At 43.1% G+C, this 12,568-nt stretch overlaps 1 protein-coding gene and 1 pseudogene across 2 annotated transcripts in view; both read left to right on the top strand.

Moving 5' to 3' along the window:
- The window catches only part of SGCD (sarcoglycan delta), a 513,449-nt gene that overhangs the window by 170,989 nt on the left and 329,892 nt on the right, over positions 1 to 12,568 (top strand). The window lies entirely within an intron of this gene.
- On the top strand, positions 8,349 to 8,603 carry LOC311525388 (small nuclear ribonucleoprotein F pseudogene; annotated as a pseudogene). Its single transcript has one exon. The product of its transcript is annotated as a small nuclear ribonucleoprotein F pseudogene (transcript).

Raw genomic sequence — 12,568 nt, 5'->3', positions numbered from 1 at the left:
CTGACCTTTGTCTCAGAAACCTTTTTGTGTTGACAGAATTAAAATATTAATTTGGTTTTATCTGAATCTCTTTCAGCTTCACTTTATATTTCTGTCTGAAGTTTTTATGGATTTTGTCACTTTAAAAAATGTATTCCTAGCAGCAGAGTTTTAATTATCTAATTTCCTTTTCCATTTAAGATTACAAACTGAGTTTCATCTAAAGATAATATCTATAAGGTATTTGATCTACATCCCATAATCAGTCATCTGAAGATATCTGTAGCGTCTGTCATATACATTGGAGAAGGAACTTCAGAAATGAATTGCTGCCCCCCTTCATTTTGATGTATTCTGTTTGAATGCAGTAAGTCAGGCAAGCAGATAATATCTGGACACACAACTGAAGCTGTGTCAGCAAGTGATCACAAAAGAGAGATGAGGGAGAGTTGTGTGGGATTATGGGAGAAAGGAAAGGGGCAGGATTCAGAATTTATACTTTTCAAACGAAAGTTATAAAGCAAGGAGAGCATTTCCAATTTCTGAATCTTTTTTGCTATATAGAGACTTAAAATCTACCTGTGCTTAACCAGTAATTTCCCCTGTGACCTAAAAAGACGCTTAGGGGTATATGGCAAGTTACTGTGCTTCAAGCCAGGGTGTGAATCTATGGTGCACCAGCTTGCCATGCAGTAACGTCCCGTGTGCACACTGAACCAGAGCACTGAATGTCCTGGACGGCAGCGTGGTTTATTGTTAGGGCAAGGGATTAGTGGCATCATTGAAAGACGGTAGGCAGTATAGCCTTTCCAACTGTGCATGGTCTGAGGAGCCCTAGGGAACCCTTGCCAAAATCCTGCATATTTCAAGACATCTCCTTTGAGTGCCTGCCCCTCGATGTGCCATTCTCTCTCCCCTAAAACCCAACATTGGCAGCGTGACTATCTCAGTGGCCATGCGTCTTTTGAGTGCTTAACTGACTGCTCTGCATTACTTCCCCTACGGCAGCTGTTCCCCAGAAAACGTCAATAAGAATCTCCCTGTGTTCCTTCTTTCCCAGCCTGCCGGTGGATCTTGATTAGCTTATGTGTGTGTGTGCACGTACATGCCAGTGGGTGTGTTGTGTCCACGTGAGAGGAACTTATTGAGGAGACCCTATGTGTTAAGGAGATGAGCTTTGCATTTAGTTGTGAAACCAGCAAGACCTGTGGTCACTCTTATTTCTTGTAGTAGTGGTTTCCGTAGCCTAAATCCAGCTCTTGTGACAATTCTGTCTCCCCCATTCATGAACCTCCCTCTATTGTCCTCGTGGAACGCAGCCATTGTGAGAGATCATGGTCAGGAAGAGAAAAGTGGTCTCTGGTAGTGAGGACCAATCCTGTGGAGTCAGGGCTGGACTTTGCATTCGCTGGAGAGCCAATGCAGAGCGTGGAACACTGGGGTTATGTAATCATGGTAATCTGTGCCGCTGTACAAGTGGCTGTTTTGCATTTTGTGCCTGTTGGAGCTTTTCAAGATGTCTGGTTTCGTTCCTGGATACAGGTGTGGGTGTCACCATAGCTGTGTCTGTTTTCAGGAGCACGAGTGTGATCTTCTAGCCAGTCACCGGTGGAAATGTGTTTTGCTGCCCTGGCTCTTAGGACATCCAGTATGGAGTAATCCAATGACAATCTGGGCACAGATGCCTTTGATAGAAAAAGAGAGATTGTAGAGTTGCAGAGGAGGCAGGTTCTTCAGCCAGGTACTTTGAAGAATCACTCAGATAGTGTAATGGATCCATGTTTGCCTGCAAATTGTACCCCACCAGATGGGGCTGCTACGGTACTGACTCTGCTGCCAAACTCCTGCATATGTCTTCTGTCAGGATAACTATTTTCCCAGTGCAAATACAAGCCAGTCTGCTACATTCTCGAGATGGGAATTCCATCCCATCCATATTAGAGTCCTTAAAAAAAACCGCCCAGTCCAGTAGCCAAAGACACGTCAATCTGATGCAGGCTTAAGCGGTTGGGCAGTGTCGAGTGGTAAGCAAGTCCCACATCTGGGAATGACATCAACCAAAGCCCCCAGTTGTATCAGTTAGTGGCTGCTGCTGGGGAGAAACGCTGCAAGTGTGTGTTCTCCAAGAAAGACAAGTTGGAAATCTCTCCCATTTACCTTGCTCACAACTGTTGTCAGTACCATTTTTCCAACTCCACTGCAGCCATGGAATTATTTCTTAGGCTGTTATTATTCTAGAAATTGTGGCATGTTTGTTGGTTGTTCTTTGGTTGGTTTGTTTTTTTAAAACACCACAATGTTGAGTCTGATCCCCAGGTTTGACAAATACAATCCCACCTTCAAGTAAGTACATCTAGAGAATGCGAGAAGAGTGATTTCAGAGTGACAGTAAAAGAATTGCTTTTTAGTTCTAGGCTTATTCATGCTATTTTAATAGACCATAAGGCTTTTATTTCACAGTAGATGGAAAATGAAAATATTACCACTCATGTGTGAAATAACAGTTGTTAATGATGTTCTCCTACCTGCAGCCTGTGAAAATGGGAAAAAATAAAAAAGTAAGGAGAGAAAACAACGAAGTGAAATGAGATGAATTGCAGAGCAATGAAACCATTTTTGGGTTAATACAACTGCACTGGCTGTGACTGCTTCAGATACCACCATGCTACTGTGCTGTCCAGGATGCTAGTTTTTATAATCATGAAAGAGGATCGATTTAGTAGGAAAAAATACATACTTGAAATATGCTTTTGTATGTACAGCACTCACTAACCGAGGAAAACACCTTCCCCTTTGGCCCACAAGATATCAAGACAAGCATGGGAGCTGAAACTCCTGAAAGCCTCCACCAGCTCCCTCTTCCCTGCTGCATATTCAAATTCCTTGTCATTAGGTAAAATTTTCTGAAATGTTTTAGGCACTTGGGAGCCGAAATCCCATTAACTTGCAATGAGCTTTAGGCCCCAAAGTGCTTAGTTCACTTAGGTGCGTCTGGAATTTGTACCCCTTGTCGTCAAGGCCTCTCGTAGGAACATAGAAATTCCCAGACTGGATCAGAGCCAAAGTTCATCTAGCCCAGCATCCTGTCCGGGATACAGGCCATCACCAGCTACTTGAGAGAGGTGTAAGAACCACCACAGAAAGTAGATGTGAAATAATCTGCTCCCAATTAAAATCTCAGCCTAAACCTTCATATTTAGAGGTTGTTTTAAAATCTGAAGCATTTAGATTTTACATCCTGTCTTCCACAATTCTTTTTTTATTAGCATTAGGTCAAAAGTTCCTGGATATCTTTGTTAGCTACATAAATGCCCATTCTCTCTTTGAGTTTTGCTAAGTTTGTCCAGCTCCCTCTCCCTGAGATGACCTTTTTCACGCCGTGTCCCCACCCCCACCTTCTCCATTTCACCAGTGAGGCCAGCCTCAATACTCTTTGCTCACTTCCTCCACAGTCATCTCATGACTGGTTTCCTGTGTGTGTAAGGCACCAGTACACCAGGCCAATAGTCTCTCTTCATTCAAACGTCTACCATGAGGCATATAAGAAATGAGCCAAAGACTTTTTTCTGCATAAATAAATAATATAAAATTGTTGCACCGTGTGCCATCCCCCTCCCTTCAGCTTATTACCCTCTTATTACATCATGTCTGAAACTACAGAGTAAGCTCTTCAGCGCAAATGACCCCACCTTCCTGTTCGTGCTGTGATGGGCCTGGGCCACTTGGGGCCCTCCACATTAAGAGCTGTCATCATCATTGTAGCTGCCTAGTAATTTCTTTATATAAAGTAGCATCATGAATGGTATGTAAAAAATGGAGAAAACTGATGGTGATTCCTCACTGATTTGCATGAGGCCATTTGAAAGCATCAAGGCACTGCCAAGAGTTGCAAACTATTTACAGATGGTCGTTTCTCGGCACAGTGCTGAAATAAGCAACTTCTGGTATAGAAAATGGCATCCCTTATGACAGAACCAGATGTTAAGGCTCCAAGTTAAGCTGATGAGAGGAAGGGCATTCTGAGTTAAGGCTTTCGCAATGTGCTTAACTCACCCTGAGCTGCTTCGATGCAGCAGTTCTAGAAATGGACAAGCTGTGCTTCTGGTAGGATTCTCCCCCAACACTTTGCAACAAGCTCTCCTGTTCCCCCTACTCTAAATGAGTGAGAGAGACTCAGGAATGCCACATCATTTGCATATGGGGTAGCAGCTCAGATCCCAACCCCACCTTGAAGTTGCAGGTGACACCTCTGTGGCTGTCCCATGGCTGTCTGTCCTGTGTGGAGTGGGATAGCAAGTTTGGGACTCAAACTTGGATCTCTGTGCACAGTGGCAATGGCAGCTGTTACCATTAATAGTTAATGTGTGGAGAGCATGTTGAATACATAACACCCTATGTAAGTGCTACGTGTCATTTTATTATTAGGCTCCTTGACTGGTCCATTCTTGGCTCAGATTATCACAACCTCCATGTGGCTTTACAGTACTAGGAGGCTAGCTGGACGTGACTAATACCATGGCAAATACACAGCACTGAAACCAAGCTGTCCAGTGGCTCACGCTGGAGGTATTGTTCAAATACAGCAGACCTTGCTCTGTCCTTACCCAGAGCTGGATTGACCTCTTGCTCATATACCAAATAAGAGGATGGCACACAGCTTCATTGTCCCAGAGGATCCCAGGGAAGGAATGGCCATAATTCCTTCTCTTGTTCCCCCTTGCTCCAGGCAGGCAGTAAGATGCAATTTACCGGATGCAATTTACTTCCTTCTGGCATCAGCTCAGCTCCTGACTGGAGCACTGGGAGGGAGCAGTCATTGCTCCACCAAATCCCTGCCCCATCTCCTTCCACATGCTCATATTGGGAAAGTAGCAGCCCTGAACAGTGTGCTGTCCTGCACACCCCCAGACTCATGATCTGCCCATGCATTGCCAAGCCTTGGGGTGATGTCATCTACCCCTTTATTCCCCTGTGTGGCCATGCTGGGCTGAGGTACAAATGAACCTTCAGGCAAAACTCTCTGAATAAGAACTGTGGAATGTCCCCCCACGGGATCGTGTACCGTGCACTGTAACAGTACCGGAACTGTGTGCATCCATCGTATGGATGCCGTGTTGGTGTAGCCGTGTTGGTCCCAGGATAGAAAAAGAGCTCTGTATAAAAGCGTCTCTTTCACTAACAGAAGCTGGTCCAATAAAAGAGATTCCCTCACGCACCTCGTCCTTTTCCGTCCTATGGAGCCATTCCTGCGTGTTCATAGCACAGCATAAGAATCAAATGTTCGGGCGTAAAGAGCTCAAGACTTAAAAAACTCAGTGTCATTAGTAACTCTGCTATTTTACTGCGCATTGGTATAAAACGGCAGAATGGAACAATGCAAAGTAAGAAGTTAATGCCATTTTCATTTCATTGAAAAAAAGGCTACATGCTAAATTGAACCTGACTATAAAAAACATCTTAAAAACAACCAAAATGCTATTATATTTCTCTAATCAAAAATTCCCAAAACAAAAAAGAAGTAGCAGCCATCCAAACAGAACAGTGCTTTCAAATAGTTCCGCTCGGATTCAAGGAGGCGAAACAGAGAGTTTAAAATGCAGATGCTGATGGGGCCCTTTCCCTGAATGCCGCAGCTCTGTGTGAGAGTGTAGTGCATAGCAATGCAGGATCAAACCACGCTGTGTGGCATTTACACAAAGCTTTCCTTTTCTTAGCTTATAAAAGCCTGGCCATAGATAAGCTGAGTGAATGTCCCATGCGAAACATTCCAAATTCTAGTAAGTATAAATGGGGGGAGGGGCTGTTTTCCCATTCCAGTGCCCTTCTCTCCAGTTCCATTCACGTTCATCAAGGGAATGTCCTAAAGGCACGTGTTGGAATTATGTCTTGTCGTCTTTGGGGCAGTGTCCGTACAGTGACCGGTGCAACGTGGCCTTGACCGTGTGGTGGCTTCTAGTTGCCACAATGTAAATGTTTCTGAATATATCCTTATGCTCTGTTTGACTCCACCCTTAAGGAAGAAAAAAAAAAGAAAATATGAGATGAGCTCTACATTAGTGTGGCCGTACAGATTCAAGTTGATGAATGCAGGATCCTGATCCAAAGTCAATGAGAGTTCATTGACTACAGTGAGTTTTGGAATAGGGCTCAGGCTTTGATTCTAACTCCAAGTGGTTGTAGTCACTAGATTAGGCAGGGGTGCGTATTCTCCACTTTAGTTAAGACATTATTCATGTAATCCACAGTGGAAAAGTTTAATAAAATAATTGGAATGACACGATGGACATGTTGAGATAACCCTCCTGTTGTTATAAGAAGTGAGGTTCTTCAAAGGAAATGTATTGCCAGGTGTTCCTTAAATTTTTCTTTTGTATTATCCTCTGGATTACTCTCATGTCTCCATTCTTTGATATGTTAATGATGTATTTTCCCTGATCAGAACTCACTGCTCCAGTGCTTAAAAAGAATTTGTTAGGAGTTAATGCCTAAACAACCCAGTTTTACTACTTCAGAACGGGAATCCCCTTTCTCTAACTGTATTTCTTCCCTCGAATGGAACCTTCACATTTTTATAGATGAGTTTTTTTTGTGTCGTTAATAACACTTGTGGCTTTATACTAATATTCGTTGAAAATACTTTTCTGTTACCCCTCATTTATCTAAAAAAACCTGTAAACAGGGTTTATTTTACTGAGTTGTTATTAAATTTGTTTATTTTTGGATTATTTTGGATTATTTGGATTATTATATGTGAAGATTATTTTGTTTTAGAAATGCATATCAAAGCCTGTCACCTATAGCTCAAGGTAAATGCAGTATGCACAGCCCTAGCCCCACCCTTAGTTAACACTGAAATGAATATCCTCCTTGCCAAAGGCCTGCATTCAGGAAGCCATTGCTGTTCAGGAAAACACTTAGGCACATGCTTAATTTTAAGCATGCTCTTAAACGCATGCTTAAGTGCTTTTATGGTTTGGCAGGACAGGGGCATTATCCAGCAAGATTTCAGTAACATCAGTGTAACACGTGCTATTCGTAATTAAATGATGGATAGTAGTGACGATATGCACAGCCATTATTTGAATAGAATGAATTATATCTTCAAATCTCTGCTTGCCATTGTCCTAGAATCCAGAAATCTGCAACAGTTATCTGGACCCAATCAGGCAGTCTTCACAGAGGCAAAATGGCCATTGAATCCCTTGTTGGACTCGTGTCTGAGGACTGCGGGGCTAGGCTTACGTGGCACTAAATTACAACAACCTAGCTCTAACCCTTTTCTTATTCAGTACTAGGTGAAAGCCCATACTGTCACTGGGTGTAATTCGTAGGGTGTAAAAAAGTGGAAAAATGTCTGAGAACTTAAACACTGGACAGTAACAAACATCACAAATCCCAGTGATGATTAGACCTAGTGGTATCCTGAACAAAAAGAGCTCTCAGCCATGGTTTGCAGCTGTATTCATTCCTAAACACTGACCCAACAGACATGCTAGGTTCAGAGTGACAATCCTGGAATCTTATTACATAGACCATGCTGCAGGAGCAGTTTTATTTTTGATGCTTTGAAATTATTAAGGAAATAGGTTTAATAGGAGCTTTGGTTACATTTACAATAAAGCTTCAGTCAGCTCTTATAATTTTTTAAGCAGCCCTTCAGAAAACCTGCTGGCAGCAAAGCTACAAATGTTATTGGTTGATCTCTTCAGAGCAGACAGTACCCCTGCGCAGACACGCTAATGCATCAGGGCCTCATAAAAATTAGATGAAAATTAAAACTAATGCCTTGTAAGAGAAGCACGCAGGAGGCCATAATTTAGTTGTTCACTGCCATGTGCCCCTTATCTCTGTAATAACACCAGTAATCTGTTGTTATTACCAGACTCAGAGTCTCGCTGTGAAGGGCTTTCATGGATCTTATGGGTGCACATTCATTATATCGGCTGGTTCATTATATCCTCTACACTAGTGCTACTCAAAGTGATGGTCCGCGGACCGGTGCCGGTCCGTGAGCCATTGGCTGCCGGTCTGCACGCATATTGGAAAAAAAAATTGCCGGTCCCTCACATCAGATAGCTTGAGAAGCGCTGCTCTACACAATATCATTACAAATGCACCCATCTCAGCCTCGGAACACATGGGCAGCAGTTAACAACATGTAGCAAAGTACAACATTTAGGTTAAAGGAGAATGTCTGCATTCCTCTCTCCCGTGTTGACCAAACAGCAAATGAAATTTGACTCTCTTGGGCTGCTTCCTCAAACCGAAGCCCTGAGCAGCCAGACAGAGATCTTAACTCCAGCGGGCGCACGTGTGGTCCTGCAAGTAATTTTTGTTTTTACCGCTGCCTTGTGCCAGGCCATGTTACCATGAGCTTGCCCCTGAACGTCAAGCCTTTCCTGAATGGGTTGATGGGGAAGCCGGTGATGGTGAACCTGAAGTGGGGGATGGAGTACAAGGACTACCTGGTGTCTGTCGACGGCAACATGAACATGCAGCTTGCAAACACAGAAGAATACGTAGACAGTGCATTGTCAGGACACCTTGGTGAAGTTTTGATAAGATGTAACAATGTCCTGTACATCAGAGGAGTAGAAGAAGAAGATGGAGAAATGAGAGAATAAGTTTGTGTATTTCTGGAAAATAAAGATCAGTTTTTCACAATTAAAAAAAAAATATCCCTCAAAAGTCAACAGCCTTGTGCTTGGTCAGGCCAATAGTGGGAGTAAATTCCAGGGTCCAGGAATTTGTGCCCTACTGAAATAAAAGGGCAGCTTGGGGATTTGGATTTCAAAGCCAGCTTGGGGATTTGGATGCCCAATTCCAATTCATTTTAATGGAATCAGGTGTCCAAATCCCTTAGGTAGCTTTGAAATTCTCAGCCAAAAATGCCTTTATAGGGATAGGCCCAAAGCAAAACCCAGCTCAGAAGACCTCTGACCCTTGAGAAGATTCTTGACCTTGCTGGCCCTTATCACTGTGATGGTCTGAAGCTAACCCCAGGATCCACACGCTCCTGAACATTGAGAAAATTGAGGTCCAGAGATGAACTTCCTGGCTCCGATCCATCTCCATATTTTTCTGTCTCATCCTTGAGCTGTCCTATATTATTGTGTGGTTGGACTAACTGGCAGAGACAGATATTTTGTGATTAGAAGCCCTCCATTGTGTGAGGTTGCTGCTATGTTCCACACCTATGTGCTATCTACCTCTGGGGGCTCAAGAAACTTCACTTCTACCAGGCTTCATGCAGCATTAAAATGTTCAGAAAAAGCTGAACATTGCAAGCCAGATGCTGCTGCTTTCTTTTTATCAGCTCAGAGAGTAGTTTCACTCCTGGGATGTCACTTTGCTCCTGTTAACTGATGCATGACTGCAAACGCTTCCAGTTCCTTTTCAGGTCTCCTGGCACAGACAACATTGTTTGTAAAGGATTGTTTCTGTATTCTGTTCTCTGTAGGTACTTATACTGTGCTCATCACCATCGTATCTGAGCGCCTTACAGTGCATTAAGCAACATGATCACACATCTCTCGCATTTTGTTTGTTCTCAGCCTCTCCCCGGAGGGAGAAGCTGGTGCTTGTGTCTTGTTTTGGTCGGGTTTTTTGTTTTTGCTTTATTTAAATGTACGTGTTGCTATATATTCATGTCAGAGAAAGCAAGGTCAAAGAAATGTGCCCTGCACTTCGAACCAAACTTGTCTCCCGCACAAAGGAGCTTTACCCATAAATATGCCCTGATAGTGTACTCACTGCTTGAATCCACCCTTTTTGGTGGTTTTTGTTACATCTGCAACACAGAAACAGGTAATGCTTTTTTTTTTTTTTGGTGAGGAATCCACTAAAACCTCCAAGACACTGAGATCTCCTTCTCAGCAACAGCTGCTATGATTGAGGCCTCGCCTACTAGGTCTTTATGTAATTAAACTGAGACCCTTACGTTGTCATTTTTCATAGGGTCTGCAGTAGCCACAAATGTTTACAGGGACTACTTCGGAGCAGAACTCTGCCCACCTTGAGTTGGTTTTCCCATTTCCATGTCCAGTTGCTGCTCCTTTATTCTCTCCCCTACTCAGAAGGAGGAATTTTTTGAGATTGGAAGGAGGAAGCAGTCTCTTGGGGTCTGGAACACAGAAAGGTTACAACTCGGACAATAATTTAGGTCAATTTAGATGCCATGTGGGTTTGGTTTAAACAAACAACTTTAACCTTTAGCTTATTTGTGGAACTGAAACTGGATATGGGATTCGGCACGTTGGCAGAGCTGTGTGTGAAATTTGCACGTTCCTGCCAGTGTTACTGTGGATAAATAGATCTCTTCATTCTTCAGGGCTGTCAAGACAGCGTCTTTCACAAGTACTAAAAAAAAAAAAAAAAGTTTTGTTTTTGTACAGCAGCAGCCAGGTCTGTAAGAAAGGGTTTCCTGTTTTTTCAGATAGCCTTGAATTTGCTAGTCAGCGCCTTGTGCCTTGCAATCTGGTTCTATCAACTAGACCGGGGGTCGGCAACCTTTCAGAAGTGGTGTCCCGAGTATTCATTTAGTCACTCTAATTTAAGGTTTTGCGTGCCAATAATACATTTTAACGTTTTTAGAAGGTCTTTCTCTATAAGTATATTGTGTAACAAAACTATTATTGTTTGTAAAGTAAACAAGGTTTTTAAAATGTTTCAGACACTTCATTTAAAATTAAATTAAAATGCAGATCTTCTCAGTTTAGTGCAGTGGTTCTGAACCTGGGGTGCACGCACCCCCTGGGGATGCGAGATGCCCTTTCTGGGGCTGCGAGGCATGAGAGATTTTTTTAGAAGGTAAATCATTGAAAACACAAATTGAGCACAGGCCCATAGGTTTGATGAAACAAAGTAGTTGTACTTATGTATTTATTAGCATTATAAATTTTTTAACGACTACTGTAATGTACAAACAAAGTTTTTAAGCTAATCGTAGTGTAATTTTTGATTAAGGGAGAGAGAACATATTTTAAGAACTCCGGGCCAGCAGCGGGCTGAGCAGGGGCGGTGGCTGGGACGCCAGCTGGCAGTGGCGAGCCGATTGCCGCAAGTTGCTGACCCTTGAACTAGACTTTCGATCTGACTCAGAGGACTTCATGGGTATGTAGTTGCCCAGCTAAAACGGAGGGGAGACATCACCTGACCACTCACTGCCTAAAAGGAAAAATTAAAATACATTTGAGCATCTCTTCTTGTGCTGTTACCTTACTCTTTGTTTCAGCCAGAGGCAGTAGTCGTGTACTCTTTGGTGAGTCTGTTCTTCCAGTATTTCTGGTTTAGGAGATAATTTCATTAGATTTTCTCTATCAACCCATTTTATAGGCCAGAGGAGTTTGGATCTGTTTTAGATAAGCAGCCAAGGCGTAAGTGTGGCCCATTGGGCAGGGAAGTGGACTGGATGTTGCCCAGGACTGTCCCCAGCTCTTCCACTGCCAAGCTGCAAGACCTTAGGCAAATCCCTTCACCTCCCTATGGCTCTGTTTTCTCAGCTATAAAATGGGGATAACAATGCTTACCTTCCTTTGCAAAGAGCTTTGAGACCTACAGACGGAAAATACTCTGTGAGAGCTTGGTATTATCCAAACTGGGGACCACATAGCTGAACAGAAGTGTGAAGTTCATCCTCACTTAGGTCTGGCCTCAGAGTGGAAATGGCTCTTTTGTCATTCCTGAACCACATGTACAAGCAAAAGCCCAGTCTGCTGCAAATTATCTGTAACTCAGCAGACAGTCAGTAAATCCATGGTGTTTAAACCTGAAGCTAAGCTCCTTGCAGAGGACACATTCTGAACCATATTCTGGGAAATCTTTCTGGATGTATTATTTCACGTTCTGTGCCAGGAGGATTGCCGAGAGAGATCCACTCCATTTCCTTCTTCATAAACATATTGTCCCAATCTCTGGTGTTATACCAAAAATTAATGTCAGCTTTCCTATCTGCAGACAGATTGTGCTGCCATGTCTCTGCCGAAGGAAGTAAGGAAAGGAAAGACAAAATGATTCTTGCACAGAACAATAGAGATGAAAGACATGTTGTGGTATTTGGCACTGCAAACTTGGGGTGTGCTGACCACTGACAGCATAATTATTAGGAGATAAACTCACTCTTAGGTAACGTAACCCTTGGAGGAAGGCAAATCTCTTATCCTCTATTGAATAGTGATATATTCTTTATGCAGAATGAAATTGATTCAAAGTCTGTTGAAGTCACAGGAAAGACTCTTAATGAATTCATTGACTTTTGGATCAGACCACCCTAATCCTCCTCTAGCAAAGTCAATTGGAGTTTTGCCATTTACTTCAATGGGGAGATGATCTGGGCCTGTGTGCTGGTGATTTTTATAAACAATCTTTCCTACTTATTATATTACAGTGAAAGCTTTGTTATCCGCATGTTGGGGAAAAGTGGGGTGCAGGTAAGTAATAAATTCCAGTTAACTAAGAGGGAAGGAGTTTGGGTGCAGGAGGGGGCTCGGGGCAGGGGGTTGGGGTGTGGGAGGGGGTATGGGGCACATGCTCTGGGAGAGAGTTTGGGTGAGAGAGGGGGCTCGGGGCAGAAGGTTGGGGCATGGGAGAG

This window comes from Lepidochelys olivacea (genome assembly GCF_965140295.1).
Source record: "Lepidochelys olivacea isolate rLepOli2 genome assembly, chromosome: 8".
NCBI classification, from domain to species: Eukaryota; Metazoa; Chordata; order Testudines; family Cheloniidae; genus Lepidochelys; species Lepidochelys olivacea.
Note: the sequence above shows the minus strand (reverse complement) of the source record. Positions and strands in the feature narration are given on the sequence as shown.